This window comes from Panicum virgatum, chromosome 2K (genome assembly GCF_016808335.1).
Source record: "Panicum virgatum strain AP13 chromosome 2K, P.virgatum_v5, whole genome shotgun sequence".
NCBI classification, from domain to species: domain Eukaryota; kingdom Viridiplantae; phylum Streptophyta; class Magnoliopsida; order Poales; family Poaceae; genus Panicum; species Panicum virgatum.
The window spans coordinates 18627579-18642859 of record NC_053137.1 but is presented as its reverse complement, the minus strand read 5'-3'; the positions used below and the strand labels follow the sequence as shown (position 1 = coordinate 18642859).

Sequence of the window (15281 nt, the reverse complement as noted above, 5' to 3'; positions counted from 1 at the left end):
AAGAAAGAGGAGAAGCCGCGCGACGGTGGAGTTCTGGGGGTACTTATAGGTCAGGGAGCTCCTGGGTGAGGGGAGTGGCTTCTGGGGGCGGTCGATTTGGCCCTGGGCGACTCGACGGCGAGCGGGCGGAGAGGGCAGCGGCGCTGCGCATGGCGGGGGTGGCGTGGCGGCTCGGGGAAGCGTCTGGGACGCGTGTGCGCGTGGGGAGGTGCCAAGGGGCAAGCCAGGTGGCGCTGGAGGGGTTCCCTGGTCCACTTGGCCGCGGACGCACCGTGGACGAGGTCCACCGGCGGCGTACGGCGGGCGAAACAGAGTAAGCCGAGAGGAGAGAGATGGAGGTGAGGGCATATCTGCAATTTCTGAAATTCCAGGGACCTGTCGGTAAACTAAAAATATCTCCTACTTAGAGGGCTCAAATGAAAAAGTGTTGAATACCAATTTTGCATAACTTTTCAAGATCTACAACTTTCGTGTTATCCAAATTTTCATTTGAAACTCACATTTTGAACTATTTGTAAATTTGCAAACTTGCACAAAAGGGCTTTGATTTTAATCAGTTTTTGATTTGTTTTTGGCTGAAGTTCAATTGAGCACATGTCAATTGAAGTACCTCTCATGAGCCAACTAAAATTTTGTGCACCTTTTTGAATTAAAATCTGAGTAGCTTTTCACTCTTTTTCCTTTCTCCTTTAATTTCTTTTGTTTACTTTGACTTTTATTTGACCCCATCTTTTTGAATTAATTTCCCCCATTTTTCTTTTAAGTTTAAGTAAGGTACAGTGATTGTATTTGAGTGTACTGACACCTGAGCTGTCACACTTTTAAATAATCATCAAATTCTTTCCTCCAGTCATCAGCTGCCAACTCCAAGACCATTACCTCTTCCATCAGCCGATACCCTGAAGCATGCTGAGCCAGCCGATTTGCATCACTATTACAAAATTTTGGAACATGCTCGATGGTCACCTTTTTAAACTCTTTCAACAATTGGAGACATTCTTCATGATACAAACGCAGAATATCATCTTTGCATTCATATTCCCCAATTAGCTGATTAATCACTAGCATAGAATCTCCAAAAATTTCAACCGCATCGGCTTTGATCTCTCGAAGTAATTGGATTCCTTTGAGAATAGCACGATACTCAACTTAATTATTGGTTGCAGATGCTTCAATTGAAAAAGAAAACTCAAAGTTTGCCCCCCGAGGGGAAATCAGCACCACACCAATTTCAGAGCCATTCCCACATGAAGAACCATCGAAGAATAAAGTCCAAGGACCAAGATCTACCATGATTAGCTCTCGCCCACAATGTTGCACAACAAAATTGGCTACGGCTTGACCCTTAACTGATTTAGCCGATTCATATCTCAAATCAAATTCTGACAAAGCTAAAATCTATTTTCCTATTCTCCCATTTAAAATTGGCAGCGAGAGCATGTATCTAATCACATCATCCTTGCTCACGACAACACACTCAGCCGATAATAAATAATGTCTAAGCTTAGTGCAGGAAAAATATAAGCAAAGACATAGTCTCTCGACTGGAGAATACCTGGTTTCAGAATCCAGGAATCTTCTACTCACAAAATATATAGCTCTTTCTTTTCCTTTAAATTCTTGAATAAGGACCAATCCGATAGCACGCTCATCAGCCGATAAATATAATTTAAACGGCTTGTGCTTTTGGGGAGGAACCAATACTAGAGGATTCACCAAATAATATTTGGTCTCGTCTAGTGCCTTCTGATGTTCCTCTCCCCAAACAAACTCCTGATCAGCCTTCAACTTCAGTAGTGAGCTGAATGGCTGAATTTTTCCGAATAGATTAGATATAAACCTCCAAATAAAATTAATCTTGCCGATCAATGACTGAAGTTCAACTTTTGTCGTAGGGGCTTCAACTTTGTCAATAGCTGATATAGTCTTCTGACTAATCTCAATTCCTCGCTCATGCACCATGAAACCCAAGAATTGGCCAGCCGATACACCAAAGGCACATTTATTTGGATTCATTTTCAAACCATGCCTTCTTGTGCATTCCAAGGCTCTATGCAAATTGGCCAAATGCTCTTGGTACCCCTTTGACTTCACAACCACATCATCAATATATATTTCCACAATCTTGCCGATGAGTTCATAAAAAATATAGTTCATGGCTCTTTGATACGTGGCGCCGGCATTCTTTAGTCCGAAGGTCATAATCACCCATTCGAACAAACCGAGATGTCCTAGACACCTAAATGCAGTTTTGTGAATGTCTTCTTCTGCCATAAATATCTGATTATATCCAGCATTGCCATCCATAAAACTGATCACTTTGTACCTAGCAGCATCATCTACCAACATATCCGCTATCGGCATTGGATAACCATCCATTGGCGTGGCTTTGTTGAGATTCCTGAAATCAATGCATACTTGCAACTTCCCCTTCTTTTTGTAGACAGGAACCACATTAGAGATCCACTCAGCATAGCGATACTGCCAAATAAAATTAGCTTCAATTAACCGTGTGACCTCGGCCTTTACATCTGGTAAAATCTTAGGATTGCATCGTCTTGCCCCTTGCTGATACGGCCGATATCTCGGTTTTATAGGTAAACGATGCTCAACAATGGATCTATCCAAACCAGGCATCTCATAGTACTCCCAAGCAAAGCAATCATTGTATGGCGGGAAATTATATCGAGGGTCTCATAAAGACACATCAATTTCGTAGACTCCTAATGACTAAGATGATTCGAGGGGTTTTGTATGTTTCCTAAAGGTTCATCCTCGAATCGGAAAGAGAACTCCGATGGTTGAATTTCTTCTTCCTTCGGTGTTCGTGGTTCGGGAGAGGGATCAACAAATGAATATTGGGATGCGGAAGATGAAGGCTTAGATTCGGGTGTTGAGAGACTCTCATGGCTCGACACAGATTCCTCCCGGCGGGGTTTACTATGGTCGATAGCGAAGAAAGAGTCTTCTAGGAAACTATCTAGGATGTCTCTTCCTTCTTCCGGAGTTGTGTGTGCAAACCATCCTCCACTGGCGACGTCAAGCTCTAGGGTAGTTTCCATGTCTGAACCCGAGTAAAAAACATTCAACGATACTTCATCGGGTATAGACATGTCTGGGATAGATGCCAAAAGGCGTGAGAATCTAGGACATGCTGCACCTATGTACTCCTTCTCTAATTGCTCAAAATCAAGGATGTCGGTTGGTAGGGAGTCTATGCATTCGGAGAGGGAGAATGAGTAACAAAAGTCATCTCGAAGCTCCTCCCAATCACCGCTCATATTTCCTATCGTGCGGGTGTACCATTGCTCCGCCCTCTCTATAAGAGAGAAGGGGAACAATTTCCACCGCAAGGCTTCCTGTGTCATGCCTAGGATTACTAGACCCAAACACAGTTGCTCGAATTCTTACAAATGCTCATAGGGATCTTCATGAATCTCTCCCGAGAAGGGTCTCTTCCGAACCATGGCTATAAAGCCAGGGTCGAGTTCATGGTTAGATGAGGAAGATGATAATGGCTCAGAGAACTCGCCCCTTGGGGTAGAGAGTTGTGGAAAGGATAGCTGCTCCATGGGTAGCGGGGGTTGAGGTAGAAGGAAAGAAAAGGAAAAAGATACCAGGACGACTGAGTGCGCAGATAATGTAGCACCCATTCTCCGGCAACGGCGCCAGAAAGCTTGTTGGTACTTTGTAACATCATGAATAAAATGCGCAAGCGCATGGATACCGTTGTAGCTTTCACCCAAGAGTATTCTAGGGTATCGTATCCACTGGGGAATGTGAGTACACTATCTACGGGTTCAGACAGTCCAAGAACACACACTAGTGTAGGAGGATAGGAAAGAGAGGACTTTCTAAGATCTAGAATCAATGTTTAGAAGAAGAGATCACGTTGCCGTTATACTTCGAGCTACTAGTTTCGACTAGCTTATACAAGCTGATAGCTCCATTAATAATGCTCTATCTGATATCCGAACGTGGAGGATTACTAGGGCTTGAACAGGGCTATCACCACCTGCCGGCTACCTCTACAAACCGTGGGACTATCGGACAACTGAGTGGTATAGTCCAGCCTAGACACCACATCTACACTTTTCCGTACTAACTCTAGAGGCGATCAGGGTTATCATTTTCTATCCGGAGCCCAACTCTAGAGTCAAATGCTACTCGCTAAGCATACACATCAACTAATATAAGGCAGAGATGATAACTTGCGATCTAAACTCTAATTCTAAATAAACAAAGAAAGTCTCGAACACTTACAACCGAATAAGCATCCGTCGAGGTACAAGCGGAGAAGAGCGCCGACAAGCCTAGTACATCCCCCGACTCCTCCTTACTCTCGTGTAGAGGTACAAATTGGAGAAGAGCGCCGTTGCCGGTGCCCCTCCTGAGTACCTCTACTCCTAAACTCCCTAAGACAATTCTCACCCAAGTGAGAACTCAAGAGAAGAGTGAATGGTGTGGTGTGTGTTCTAATTCTCACCCCTCCCTTTGTCTTTGTAGGAGGGAGCCACCCCGGGAATGAAGCCAAACCACCATGGAGCACCAACCATGAAACGCCATGTGTCACTGAGAGTCGGTGGGGCCTGTGGGCCGCCACCACCAGGTCGGGCGACCTTGTAGGTCGTCCAGCCTTGGGCTGGCCCCGTTTGCCCAGGTCTTTGGTCAGAAGACTGCTAGGTGGGCCCCCATGTCATGTATATGGGTAAGGGCCTGTCTTAAGTCGGTTTGGTAGCTCTGGTGGGCCCGTAGATCCTCATGAATGCATCTGATTCGTTGAGAAGTTGTTGCCTCGGATCCATGATGTGTCACCTTGTTTTTGGGCTACATTCTCCTCTCATTTCCAAGCATAAGCAACCTGCACATAAATGTACATCAACACTTTGTGAAATTTGTTAGTAATAACTTCTACCACTAGTGTTGATGCTCATCTTTCATATGCTCATGCATGAGCTGATAGCTTGCTCTGATGGTTGGATTTGTATCTTGACGCTTGGAGCCTATTTTACCTGCATTTCTGCTCGAATTCCGATATAGCAATATTTCTAAGAGGAAACGTGGAATTGGCTCTTTCTGGATAACATCAGCAGGTATGAGACTTTATTCTCTTGATTTTAGGCTTAAGATGATGCCTGAAATGAGTCGTTAGCGAGCGTCAACAGCCATCTGCTCTAGCCGATCATGTGCGGGTATCCTTCTTCCAGTAGGATCAAGTAGCATGGTCCTGCCCCCTAGTCGATCATGCACCAATACCTTTTTTTCCTAGCCGATCATGCACAGGAGTGCACTCACGTCGATAAGATTCATCAACCTGACATGGCCTTTTATATGATCGAGTACCTTGACCATTGCACTCGGGACAATCATATGCCGATGGCAAGGTCAACCCTTTTTCCCAGCAGTAGACAATGAAAGGACATCTCCAATGCTCTTTCTCACGATGTGCTTCCTCCTCTTTGCGCTGCTGTCTCTCACGGTCACATTGGAATTTGTTCAGCAGCATCTTAGACATGACATGTCTACGTGGCGCCGAAGATCGTTCGGCCTCATCTTGTTGACTCTTCCCTTTGATCTTATCAGCCGCCATCTGCGCCTTGGGATCAACAGCCCCGGATTTTCTGGCTGATGATGATGTCCGGATCTTAGCTTGAGGAGGACCCTTGTCTCTAGCCACATCTACCATGTCAGTGGCAAAAGGATGCTGGACAATCTTCATCGTCCTCTTGGGAGTTTCAAACTTTAACTTCCCTTGCTCAAAAGCCAACTAAATCTGCTGTCAGAAGACTTTGCATTCATTTGTATCATGCGACGTGGCATTGTGCCATTTGCAGTATTTCATGTTCTTGAGCTCTTCTTCCGATGGGATCTTATGATACGGCTTTAACTTGATTAACCCTTCCAACAACAACAAGTCAAAGATCTTGTCGGCTTTGGTAACGTCAAACCTGTATGATTCAGGCTCCTTTTTCCCCAAATGGACACATCACCGGCTTCTTGTTGTTTTGGATCCATCTAGCCGATGCGACCGTTTCTTGCTCGTCATCAGAATCATGATCAGCAGAATATTCTACATAATTTATATTCTTCTGAAAAGGCCTCTTGGACTCGTAGGGTTGAGTCTCCCCTGAAATCCAACCCGCGATCTGGCTGATGCTCTCAAACTCTTGCGATGCATACTTGTCCTTGATGTGTGGCAAGAGTCCATTAAAAGCCCGGATCGGCCAACTGCTAATCGGACAATACCAAGCTGTAGCACCGGTTCTTGACATCTCTGAACCTTTGGATGAAAGAAGCAACCGATTCATCATTCCTTTGTCTTAATCCAATCAAATCGGTCAACTTTAATTCAATAACTCCAGAGAAGAAGAGCTGATGGAATTGTCTCTCCAGATCGGCCCAATACAATATGGAGTTTGCCTGCTTCTCCTAACTGTAGAAGGAACATGTTAACAGGTTTCATTGTAGAAACTTCTCCCTGTTCTGAGAACTTGGTAAAGTCAGGCATTTTGTACTTGTGTGGGAGAGGAATCTGATTATAAGCCGGAGGATAAGGAGTCTTGTACATAACAGACTGCTGCTTTAGCCTTAAGACAAACTATTCCCTCATCACATCAGCTATCTTAGTGTTCCAATCCACCTGCTGATCAACTGCTGGCATCTGTTGAGGAGAAACCATGTTCGCTGAGTTCGTCATCATTGCAAGCTGTGGTGACATATGGGTCATCGGCTGTCCAGCCAATTGCATCTGATGTGCCTGCTGAGCCATCCGATTGGGTGTCTGCTGGGTCGCTGGTGGCTGGGTCAATGGACTAACTGACTGATGACTAGTAGACTCCATGTATGGCACGTTGACATATCACAACTGTCCAGTTGCTTGATCATGGAAAACCCAATTGACTCCATTCTGGTGAGGAGATTGTGAAAGCAGAATTTCTGTAGGAGACTTGGGTTGGAGCAGGATTGTGAGACGCTGCTGTGGGGTCATCGGCGGTGGCGCCGATGCATTGAACTGTGCCAAAAGATGTGTTGCCGATGCATCCGGCTGGGAACCCATCGGCTGAGTAGCCGATGGATCAGGCTGAGCGGTCATCGGCTGAGTAACCGATGCATTAAACTGTGCATTGGCTTGTGAAGTGTAGAAATCCGGCGGCATGCCGTTCCCAGTAGCCGGATTCCACCCTTTTGGAAATCCAGATGCAGATCCTCCCTGCACGACTGTAGGCGCAGCCTTGGGAGTTGAAAAGATTTTAGTAGTTGGAGCCGTTGATGTTGTAGTAGTTGTAGTTTGTGGTGGAGTTTGACTGTTACTCGCTTCTGCCTGGCTATTTTGAGCCGATAGATCCGCTGCCATGGACACCTCTAAGGGGATATACTGCATTTGATCTGGCTACGCGTAACAAGGACCCATGCACCCTGAGAACGTACCTTCTGCAAAAGTCTTGACCACTGCGTTGTGTACCGTGTTGCATATGACTGTTGCACTCTTGACAAATACTTGTGCCACAGCTTGACCAACTGCATCTATCATCTTGTTGTCACATTGTGCATCTGTCAATGGCTGGAAAGATGGAAGATTAAACTTCTTGATCACATCACCAGATCTGGTGACGCTGTACGACTTGAGGCATTCATGTTTGAATCTTTCCACCAGCTCCAAGTACTCTTGCTTTTGATCTTCTTTGAGCTTGTCTTCAGCAACAGAGACATAGTTGTCTTCATTGACTTCAGAATGATCACCAAGTCCCACCATGTTGAAGCTCCGGAAATAGAGACCATGTTGAAGTCCCACCATGTTGAAGCTCCAGAATTTGACAAAGATGTGTTGACGTAAAAATCAACACACTGGAATCTGAGGGCAAGTGTTCACCAAGCTCCGGAAAGCCAACCAAGCGTATCAGTCAATTTGACCTGTAATTGACAAGGGATAAAACAAAGTCAAATTTGAGAGCGTATCGGCTGGGGTTCCGAATATCTCTCACACGGGCGTATCTGCCGACACAGAAGACGACAAAAGAATATTAAACACGGGTGTGTAATAAACAAGCGCGTCGGCAGGATCAGCCGATGCGGAAAACGACAAGATCAACTTAGAGTAGCCGATTGCATGTATATGATAAGATCTAAGCTACGAATGTGTAACTCAGATGATGCGAGCTATAAACAGATCTAAACCGGCTTTTAAGATAACATTGTGTTATTATAAGATCTAAAGCCAATCTAATATGCTTCTAAGAGGGTAGATGGATAATGGCAAAAAACATAGGAAAAACCTACAAATCTAGATGATACCGATAAATTGTGAATAAATCTAGACGAGAAAACAGCGATGCGCCCGAGATCAAAGCCTAGATAAACTCGATAATTTTTGAATAGATTTGAACGAAGCCATAGCGATACGCCCGGTAGCTAAAGCTCAAATATACTCGGTAAAACAAAAATCACCAGCAAACCAAGTCGCTCGAATATGAGGCATCCTTGATCAACCTGAAAGAACTCGTCGAAAAGAAAAGAACAAAGGCGAAGTCGCCGAAAAAGTGCAAAGGAATTGTAAAGTGTTTGTTGTATTGGATGTGTATCAAGTTTTTCCGGTCCCGTACAACTGATATATATTGCCTAGCGCTATCAAGTCCTAGCCGATTACGGCAAACTCATTACTTGGTTAAAAAGTAATTTTTTTCTAAAAATAAACAAACTAATCATTATAACCGAATTGTCAAATTTCTCATAGAGTTCAGATTTCCTTCTTTCTTACTGACTTCATCGGCAACTCCTCATCGACCGATCACCAAATCGCGCGGATCAGCATCTTCATGGAATATTCCTTCTGGCCCATCGGCTGCACCTCATTGGCTGATCTGGATCCTGTACACCTCTTGGTTTCTTCCAAATCGGCAACCTTTCTTCATCAAATCACCTTCCTTGACACATGTCAAAAAACGGTGTCAACAAGGGGAAACCAGCATCAACTACACAATTTACAATGTGAAAAAAGAGAGGTCGTTTTAATGAAATTACCAAGGAGGGGTGCCTTTGATGTCCAACAGTAGGGATGGCAGCTACAGAGGAGGAACCCTGATGTGCAGGTCGGAGCACATTTGCCCTCTTGCCAAACTCAGAGCTGATTTTTTTATTGTTTGTGTTACAGGCGCTCTCGTTTCTCCCCATGCATCCCAAATTCCACTAACTCCTAGAAGAGAACATAAAAACAAAGGCTGCCCGGATGCTGTGTGCGCTGGAAGATGTTGGGGAGGCCGCCGGACCAACAGATGGTTCGCCGAGGATGTTGATGGCGACAAAGGGAGCGTGGTTGACAAGGGCAGGCGTAGATCCTCCGCCAACCGCCGGCGGCAGCGGCACACAAGCGGATAGTGATGCTATGGCTACGGCGCACACGCACAGCATCCTTGCACAACCGGGTGGGTGGCGGCAGCGGCGGCGGCACCTCCTCTCTCTCCATTTCTCTGGAACACTATTTTCTTGCGGGCTTTGCGGCGCTGCTGGGTTCCGTTGGCATGCCGTGTAGCACCACTTCAATTATGCGGGCGGAATTGCAGCGCTTCACGGGTTTGTGGCATGGTTCAGCTCAGCGGGTTTGCGGCAAAGCCCGTCCCGCTTGCATCCTTACTCCCGATGCCTTCCATGCCTTGTAGTGAACATCAAGAAAGACATTGTTATGTTGTGTGCACTATGGCACTATATATGCATACCAGTCAGTGAACTGGATACTAGCACACTACAGGTCTCACTTTATAGAAGCTTGAGTGCACGGTCCAAATTATTGCACAACCACCCCCAAAAAATGCTATAAATCAAACATCAACCATTTACTCTATAATTAAGTGGTACAAAATACAATGGGCTACTACCATAAATGATAAATTAACTGGAATGTTGCTTCCGAAGTCAAGCAAGTTGTTCACCATATGCAATTTTACAACATTCTTTGTCAATAACTCCTGAAAGTCTTCAGGACCTTTGATTGATCATAGAGAGTTTGTAAGCTATTAATTCTTCAGCTGCAAACAAATTTACTAAAAAATGATTTTTCTCCCTTGAACTATTTCAATTATCCAGATAAGAGTCCAAACCCCCACCTGAACTGTTAAAACATAGATTGTGATTGTACTGATATGAATCGGTATTGATAAGCAATTTCATTGTCGTGATCAAAAGTTTCATTATAATCAGATTTTATTGGTCTGGCAACTTTTTCACCAAAGCTATTCGTTTAATTTGCACAAAACAACTCGTAGGTTTCATTGGTGTAGCAGTTAGTTTACTGAAGGAGAAAACTAAACCAAACAAGCCATGCATGATCCTTATCTAAAGCCAAAATAAGATCTAATTGCAATCAGCACTGAAATAATATTTGTTAATCAATATGTTCAAACACGTGAAAAGTATACTAATATTTATGTAAGGATAAGGATCTCTCTCTTGCTGCTGCTGTTTATTTTTTTGAGCAACTTTGCTGTTTATTTTCTTGATCATACTTAACTGTGCATGTTTTTGATCATCTTTGTACATCTCTGTGTGTACTGGGAATCACACAAGTTTTTGACTAGACTAGTGCCTATAATGATGAAAAATAACAACAAATGACTTTTGGACTCCATTGATATGTTAAAGTATACTTGTTCACACTTTTGTACTCCATTGATATGTTGAAATATACTGAAAATTTTGTGCCAGACTGTCTGGGGAGAAATAGTGGCTTTGCAACACTGGCTTTGCAAAAGCCTGAGCCTTCTTATATGTCCATGACATCTTTCCTATCAAATTTGACGGAGTGAAAATTCATCCAATCACTACTAGAAAAAGGGCCATGGGCACCGGTTTGAAAAAGGCATAGGTACCGGATTTCGAACCGGTACCCCGAAACCGGGACCAAAGGCGTTGGTCTAGGATACCGGTTTTTTTAACCGGTGCCTAAAGTCTTCTTCGGTACCGGTTGGAAATAGCAACCGGTACCAAAGGCCGCCACGGGCGTTCCGCATCCACTCCCCATTCCCTCGCATCCTCTCCCGTTCCCCTCGCACCCCCCACCAATCATTCAAAAAATCAACCACAAAATATAGATACAATTCATAGATTTCGCAAATCATTCAAAGAATCGATCACTAGATACAATCCATACAATTCGATATGCATCTCTATTCCAGAAAAATAAGAGAAAAAAGAAAAAAAATCACCCACGGCGGCAGCTTCTTGCTCGTCCACTGGATGACGCTGCCGGTCTTGTCCTTGCCGGCGACGGCGCTCTCCTTGGCGTACTCGCTGGCCTTGTGCTTGGCAGCCTCGAGAGCCTCGGCGGTCTTGTGCTTGGCGGCCTTGGTGGCCTCGGCGGTCTTCTGCTTGGCGGCCTTGGTGGTCTCACCGGCCTTTTGCTTGGTGGCCTCGGTGGTCTCCCCGGCCTTGTGCTTGGAGGCCTCGGTGGTCTCGCCGGCCTTGTGCTTGGCCTCATCGGTCTTCTGGCCCAGGTAGCTGCCGGTGTCGGACACCTTCTGCTAGGTTGCCTCCTTGGCGTCGTGGCCCTTGCCTGCCGCGTGCCCCGCGGCGTCCGACGCCTGGTCCTTGGCATGCTGCGCCGTGTCCTTGATGTGCTCCGCCGCCGAGATCCACCGGCTAGCAGGGAGGAGAGGTCCCTTGCTAAGCCTCCGGGACCTCGCCGGTGGATGTGCCGTGGCGAGCAGGGCCGGAGCAGGGGAGGGGCGGCGCGGAGGGAGCAGGGGAGGCTCGCCTCACCCCACGCCTGTGCCGGCCGCCGCCGCTCCTCGGCCCGCCGCTCCGCCGTCGGGGGTAGGCCGCTCCTCGGCCCTGCCCCTCCGCCGCCGGCCCGTGCACGACGGCGAACTCCAGGAGGCTGCGCGGGTGCTCTCCACTGGAGGGAGGAGGGGAGGGGGTGGAGCAGGGGAGGGGCCGGAGCAGGGAGGGGCGGCGCGCGTGGGAGAGAGAGGAAGGGAGAAGAGAGAGTGACCGGGGAGGTGGAGCCGGTCGCCGCCGTGGAGACCCTCGCCGGCCGGGAGTTGCTCGCCCGCCACGGAGCTCCTCGCCGCCGCGGAGACCCTCGCGCCGAGGATGAGGGAGAGAGAGATGAGAGGTAGAAAAATGAGGGGGTAGAGATATGAGAGCTCAGTGCCGACGGCCAGGACTTTAAAATATCGGACAAGGCATGCATTGCACCGGGTCATGACTTGACCAGGTGTTAATGGCTGCTCCAAAGACACTGGTTCTTATTATTATCCGGTTCCATTTATGTTTGGACCAGTCGGAACCGGCTCATGGTATTAACCGGTATCTTTGATATTTAATTGGTACCGGTTTTTGACGCAGCGTAACTTTCCGGCGCTTGACGCAGGCCAAGAGTACCGGCTGATGTTTCAACCAGTACCAATGCCTAATATTAGTACCGGTTGCAACATGAGCTGGTACTTTTGGCCTGGACCTTTGGCTTGTTTTTCCAGTAGTGAATGACGCAAGCTCCAAGTTTTACTCAAATCATATAGTTGTATCCCAATCATCAAGAAAAATCTTTGCGCATACCCGGCTCATTACATCCCCAGTTATACTGTCTTGCTGCCTCAAACGGGCATCTGTGAATTTTTAGTCAGCAAGAAAGCCATCGTTACCACACACCGAACTTATCTGAACAAGGTGCAAACACCATATTCATTGAACTGGATACTAGCACTAGTACGCTATATACTGGTCCCCGTTTATAGAAGTTTGACTGAATGCTGTCAAATCATAGCACCACCAACCCTAACGTAATGCTGTAAATGAAACTTAAATTATATATAAATGGGCTGTGGAAAATATAACGTCCTGCCATATACAATAAGCATATCAACTGGAATGATGCTTCCCAAGTGAGGCTAAGCTATTCATTATATGTACTTTTACCACGTCCTTTTCAATAATAATAACACACATGAAAGTTCATACCGCATATTTTTTTTACCAGTTTTTCATAGAGTTTGTACCAAATTAGTTCCTCGGAGCAAGTGAATGTGTAGAGAGTTTGTATGAATTAGATTGGGCTACGAGCACATAACATCCTGGCTATGCAAAATCTGAAGAGTTCATATATCTCTACGACATCATTCCGGCCTAGAAGTTTAATGGGAGAGAAACTTCCTAATGAAGTTTGCATAATCTGATGACGGTTAGTACAATACTGGGGAGTTGATTCATCTCTTGTGTGTCAAAAACCACAGATACATTGATACAGTAGCTAAACCCAGTTGAGTTCCAATAAATGGATTAGTTCCTTCGGTTTGAACAACCCAAGGCTGCCAATTAGAGATGACTCTGGAATCAATAATGTATGGTGGGTGGATCTTACATTCCCGTAAACAGTTTTAATACAGAATTTACAAGTACTGCACTCCTATTAATTAGCCAAGCATTCAACATGTTCGTTTCAGTGCAATTCACACTCCATCAATGAATTTATAAGCCAACATAGTTAGGCACTACAATTTTTTTTGTGAGATCTTACATTTTTTTAAAAAAAGATTGGCTTGTTGCTTGCAAGCTGGCAATATCAAATATTCTGGTATAAAACATTGTCTTTTGTTGCAAGTAGATCTGTACAAAAATACCTGAAGCGACTGCTAAAAGTTGCTCAATTCAGCTTTTGCACAAAGTACATGTCTAACCCTATATTGCGCACAGAGCTGGTTCGTCCATTCTCATGCAATGCACAATGCAAAGTGGGACCATGGCCCTGTCACTTCTGATTGATCTAGCGACGCTCGGGGGCAAGCTGTGCTGTTAACAGGTGATGTCATCGACGCCTAATCACCAATGCGCAGCATCATGTTGTCTTTGTTGCAGACCCCTTTGCCCATTGACGCTCTTCGGCAACGCTGCAAACATGATCATGATATTATAAGGGGGCTCATATCAATTGATATTATCACGCACTTAACTATCAGAAGTGTGAACCTTAACAAATGCAGAACTTGTATTTGTCTGAGAGGATAACTGAAGGTACAAAAGTAAATAGAGAATCAAACTCATTAAATTTTGAGCAGCATAAATGAAGTTTTGGATATCTTGAAAAACATGTCATCAGAGACAATTCAGAGGAACTCGGTACCCTTCTATTGGTATGCCCCCAACGCCTTCCATACCTAAAGTATAATCATCAAGAAAAAATATAGCTATGTGCATTGCAGCACTACCCCTATCAACTTGTGAAAAAACATAGCCATTCTCAGGTACGAATGCTCTACGGATGCTCTGTGCGCTGGAAGATGTTGGGGAGGCCGCCGATGAGAGGGAGCAATCAAAGGTTCACTGATGAGGTTGATGGCGACAAAGGAAGTGTGGTTGATGAGGGCAGGCATAGATCCTCCACCAACTGGCGGCGGCGACGGCACACAAGCTGATGGCGATGCTATGGCTAGGGCGGACGCGCACAACATCCTCGCACAACCAGATGGCGGCGGCGGCGGCACCTCCTCTCTCTCCGTTTCTGCTGAACGATATTTTATTGCGGGCTTCGCGCCGCCGCTGGGTCCTGTTGGCATGCCGTGTAGCACCGCTTCAACTGTGTGGGCGGAGTTGTGGCGCTTCACGGGTTTGTGGTGCAGGTCAGCTCAGCGGGTTTGCGGCAAAGCCCGTCCCGCTTGCATCCTTACTCCCGATGCCTTGCATGCCTAGTAGTGAACACCAAGAAAAACAGCTATGTTGTGCATTTTGGCACTACCCATACCAGTCAGTGAACTGGATACTAGCATACTAAAGGTCTCAATTTATAAAAGCTTGAGTGCACGGGGCCAAATTATTGCACAACGACCCCAATCAAAATTCTATAAATCAAACATCAACTATTTACTCTATAAATAAGCGGTACAAAATACAATGGGCTACTACCATAAACAATAAATTGACTGGAATGTTGCTTCCCAAGTCAAGCATGTTGTTCACCATATGCAATTTTACAACATTCTTTGTCAATAACTCCTGAAAGTCTTCAGGACCTTTGATATGATCATAGAGAGTTTGTAAGCTATTAATTCTTCAGCTGCAAAAAAATTTACTAAAAAACATTTTTCTCCCTTGAACTATTTCAATTATCCAGATAAGAGTCCAAACCCCCACCTGAACTGTTAAAACATAGATTGTGATTGTACTGATATGAATCGGTATTGATAAGCAATTTCATTGTCGTGATCAAAAGTTCCATTATAGTCAGATTTTATTGGTCTGGCAACTTTTTCACCAAAGCTATTCGTTTAATTTGCACAAAACAACTCGTAGGTTTCATT

General features: G+C 45.4%; 1 pseudogene; it reads right to left on the bottom strand.

Moving 5' to 3' along the window:
• Positions 1-10354: 10354 nt before the first annotated feature.
• Positions 10355-15281, bottom strand: part of LOC120695176 — a 46269-nt pseudogene continuing 41342 nt past the window's right edge.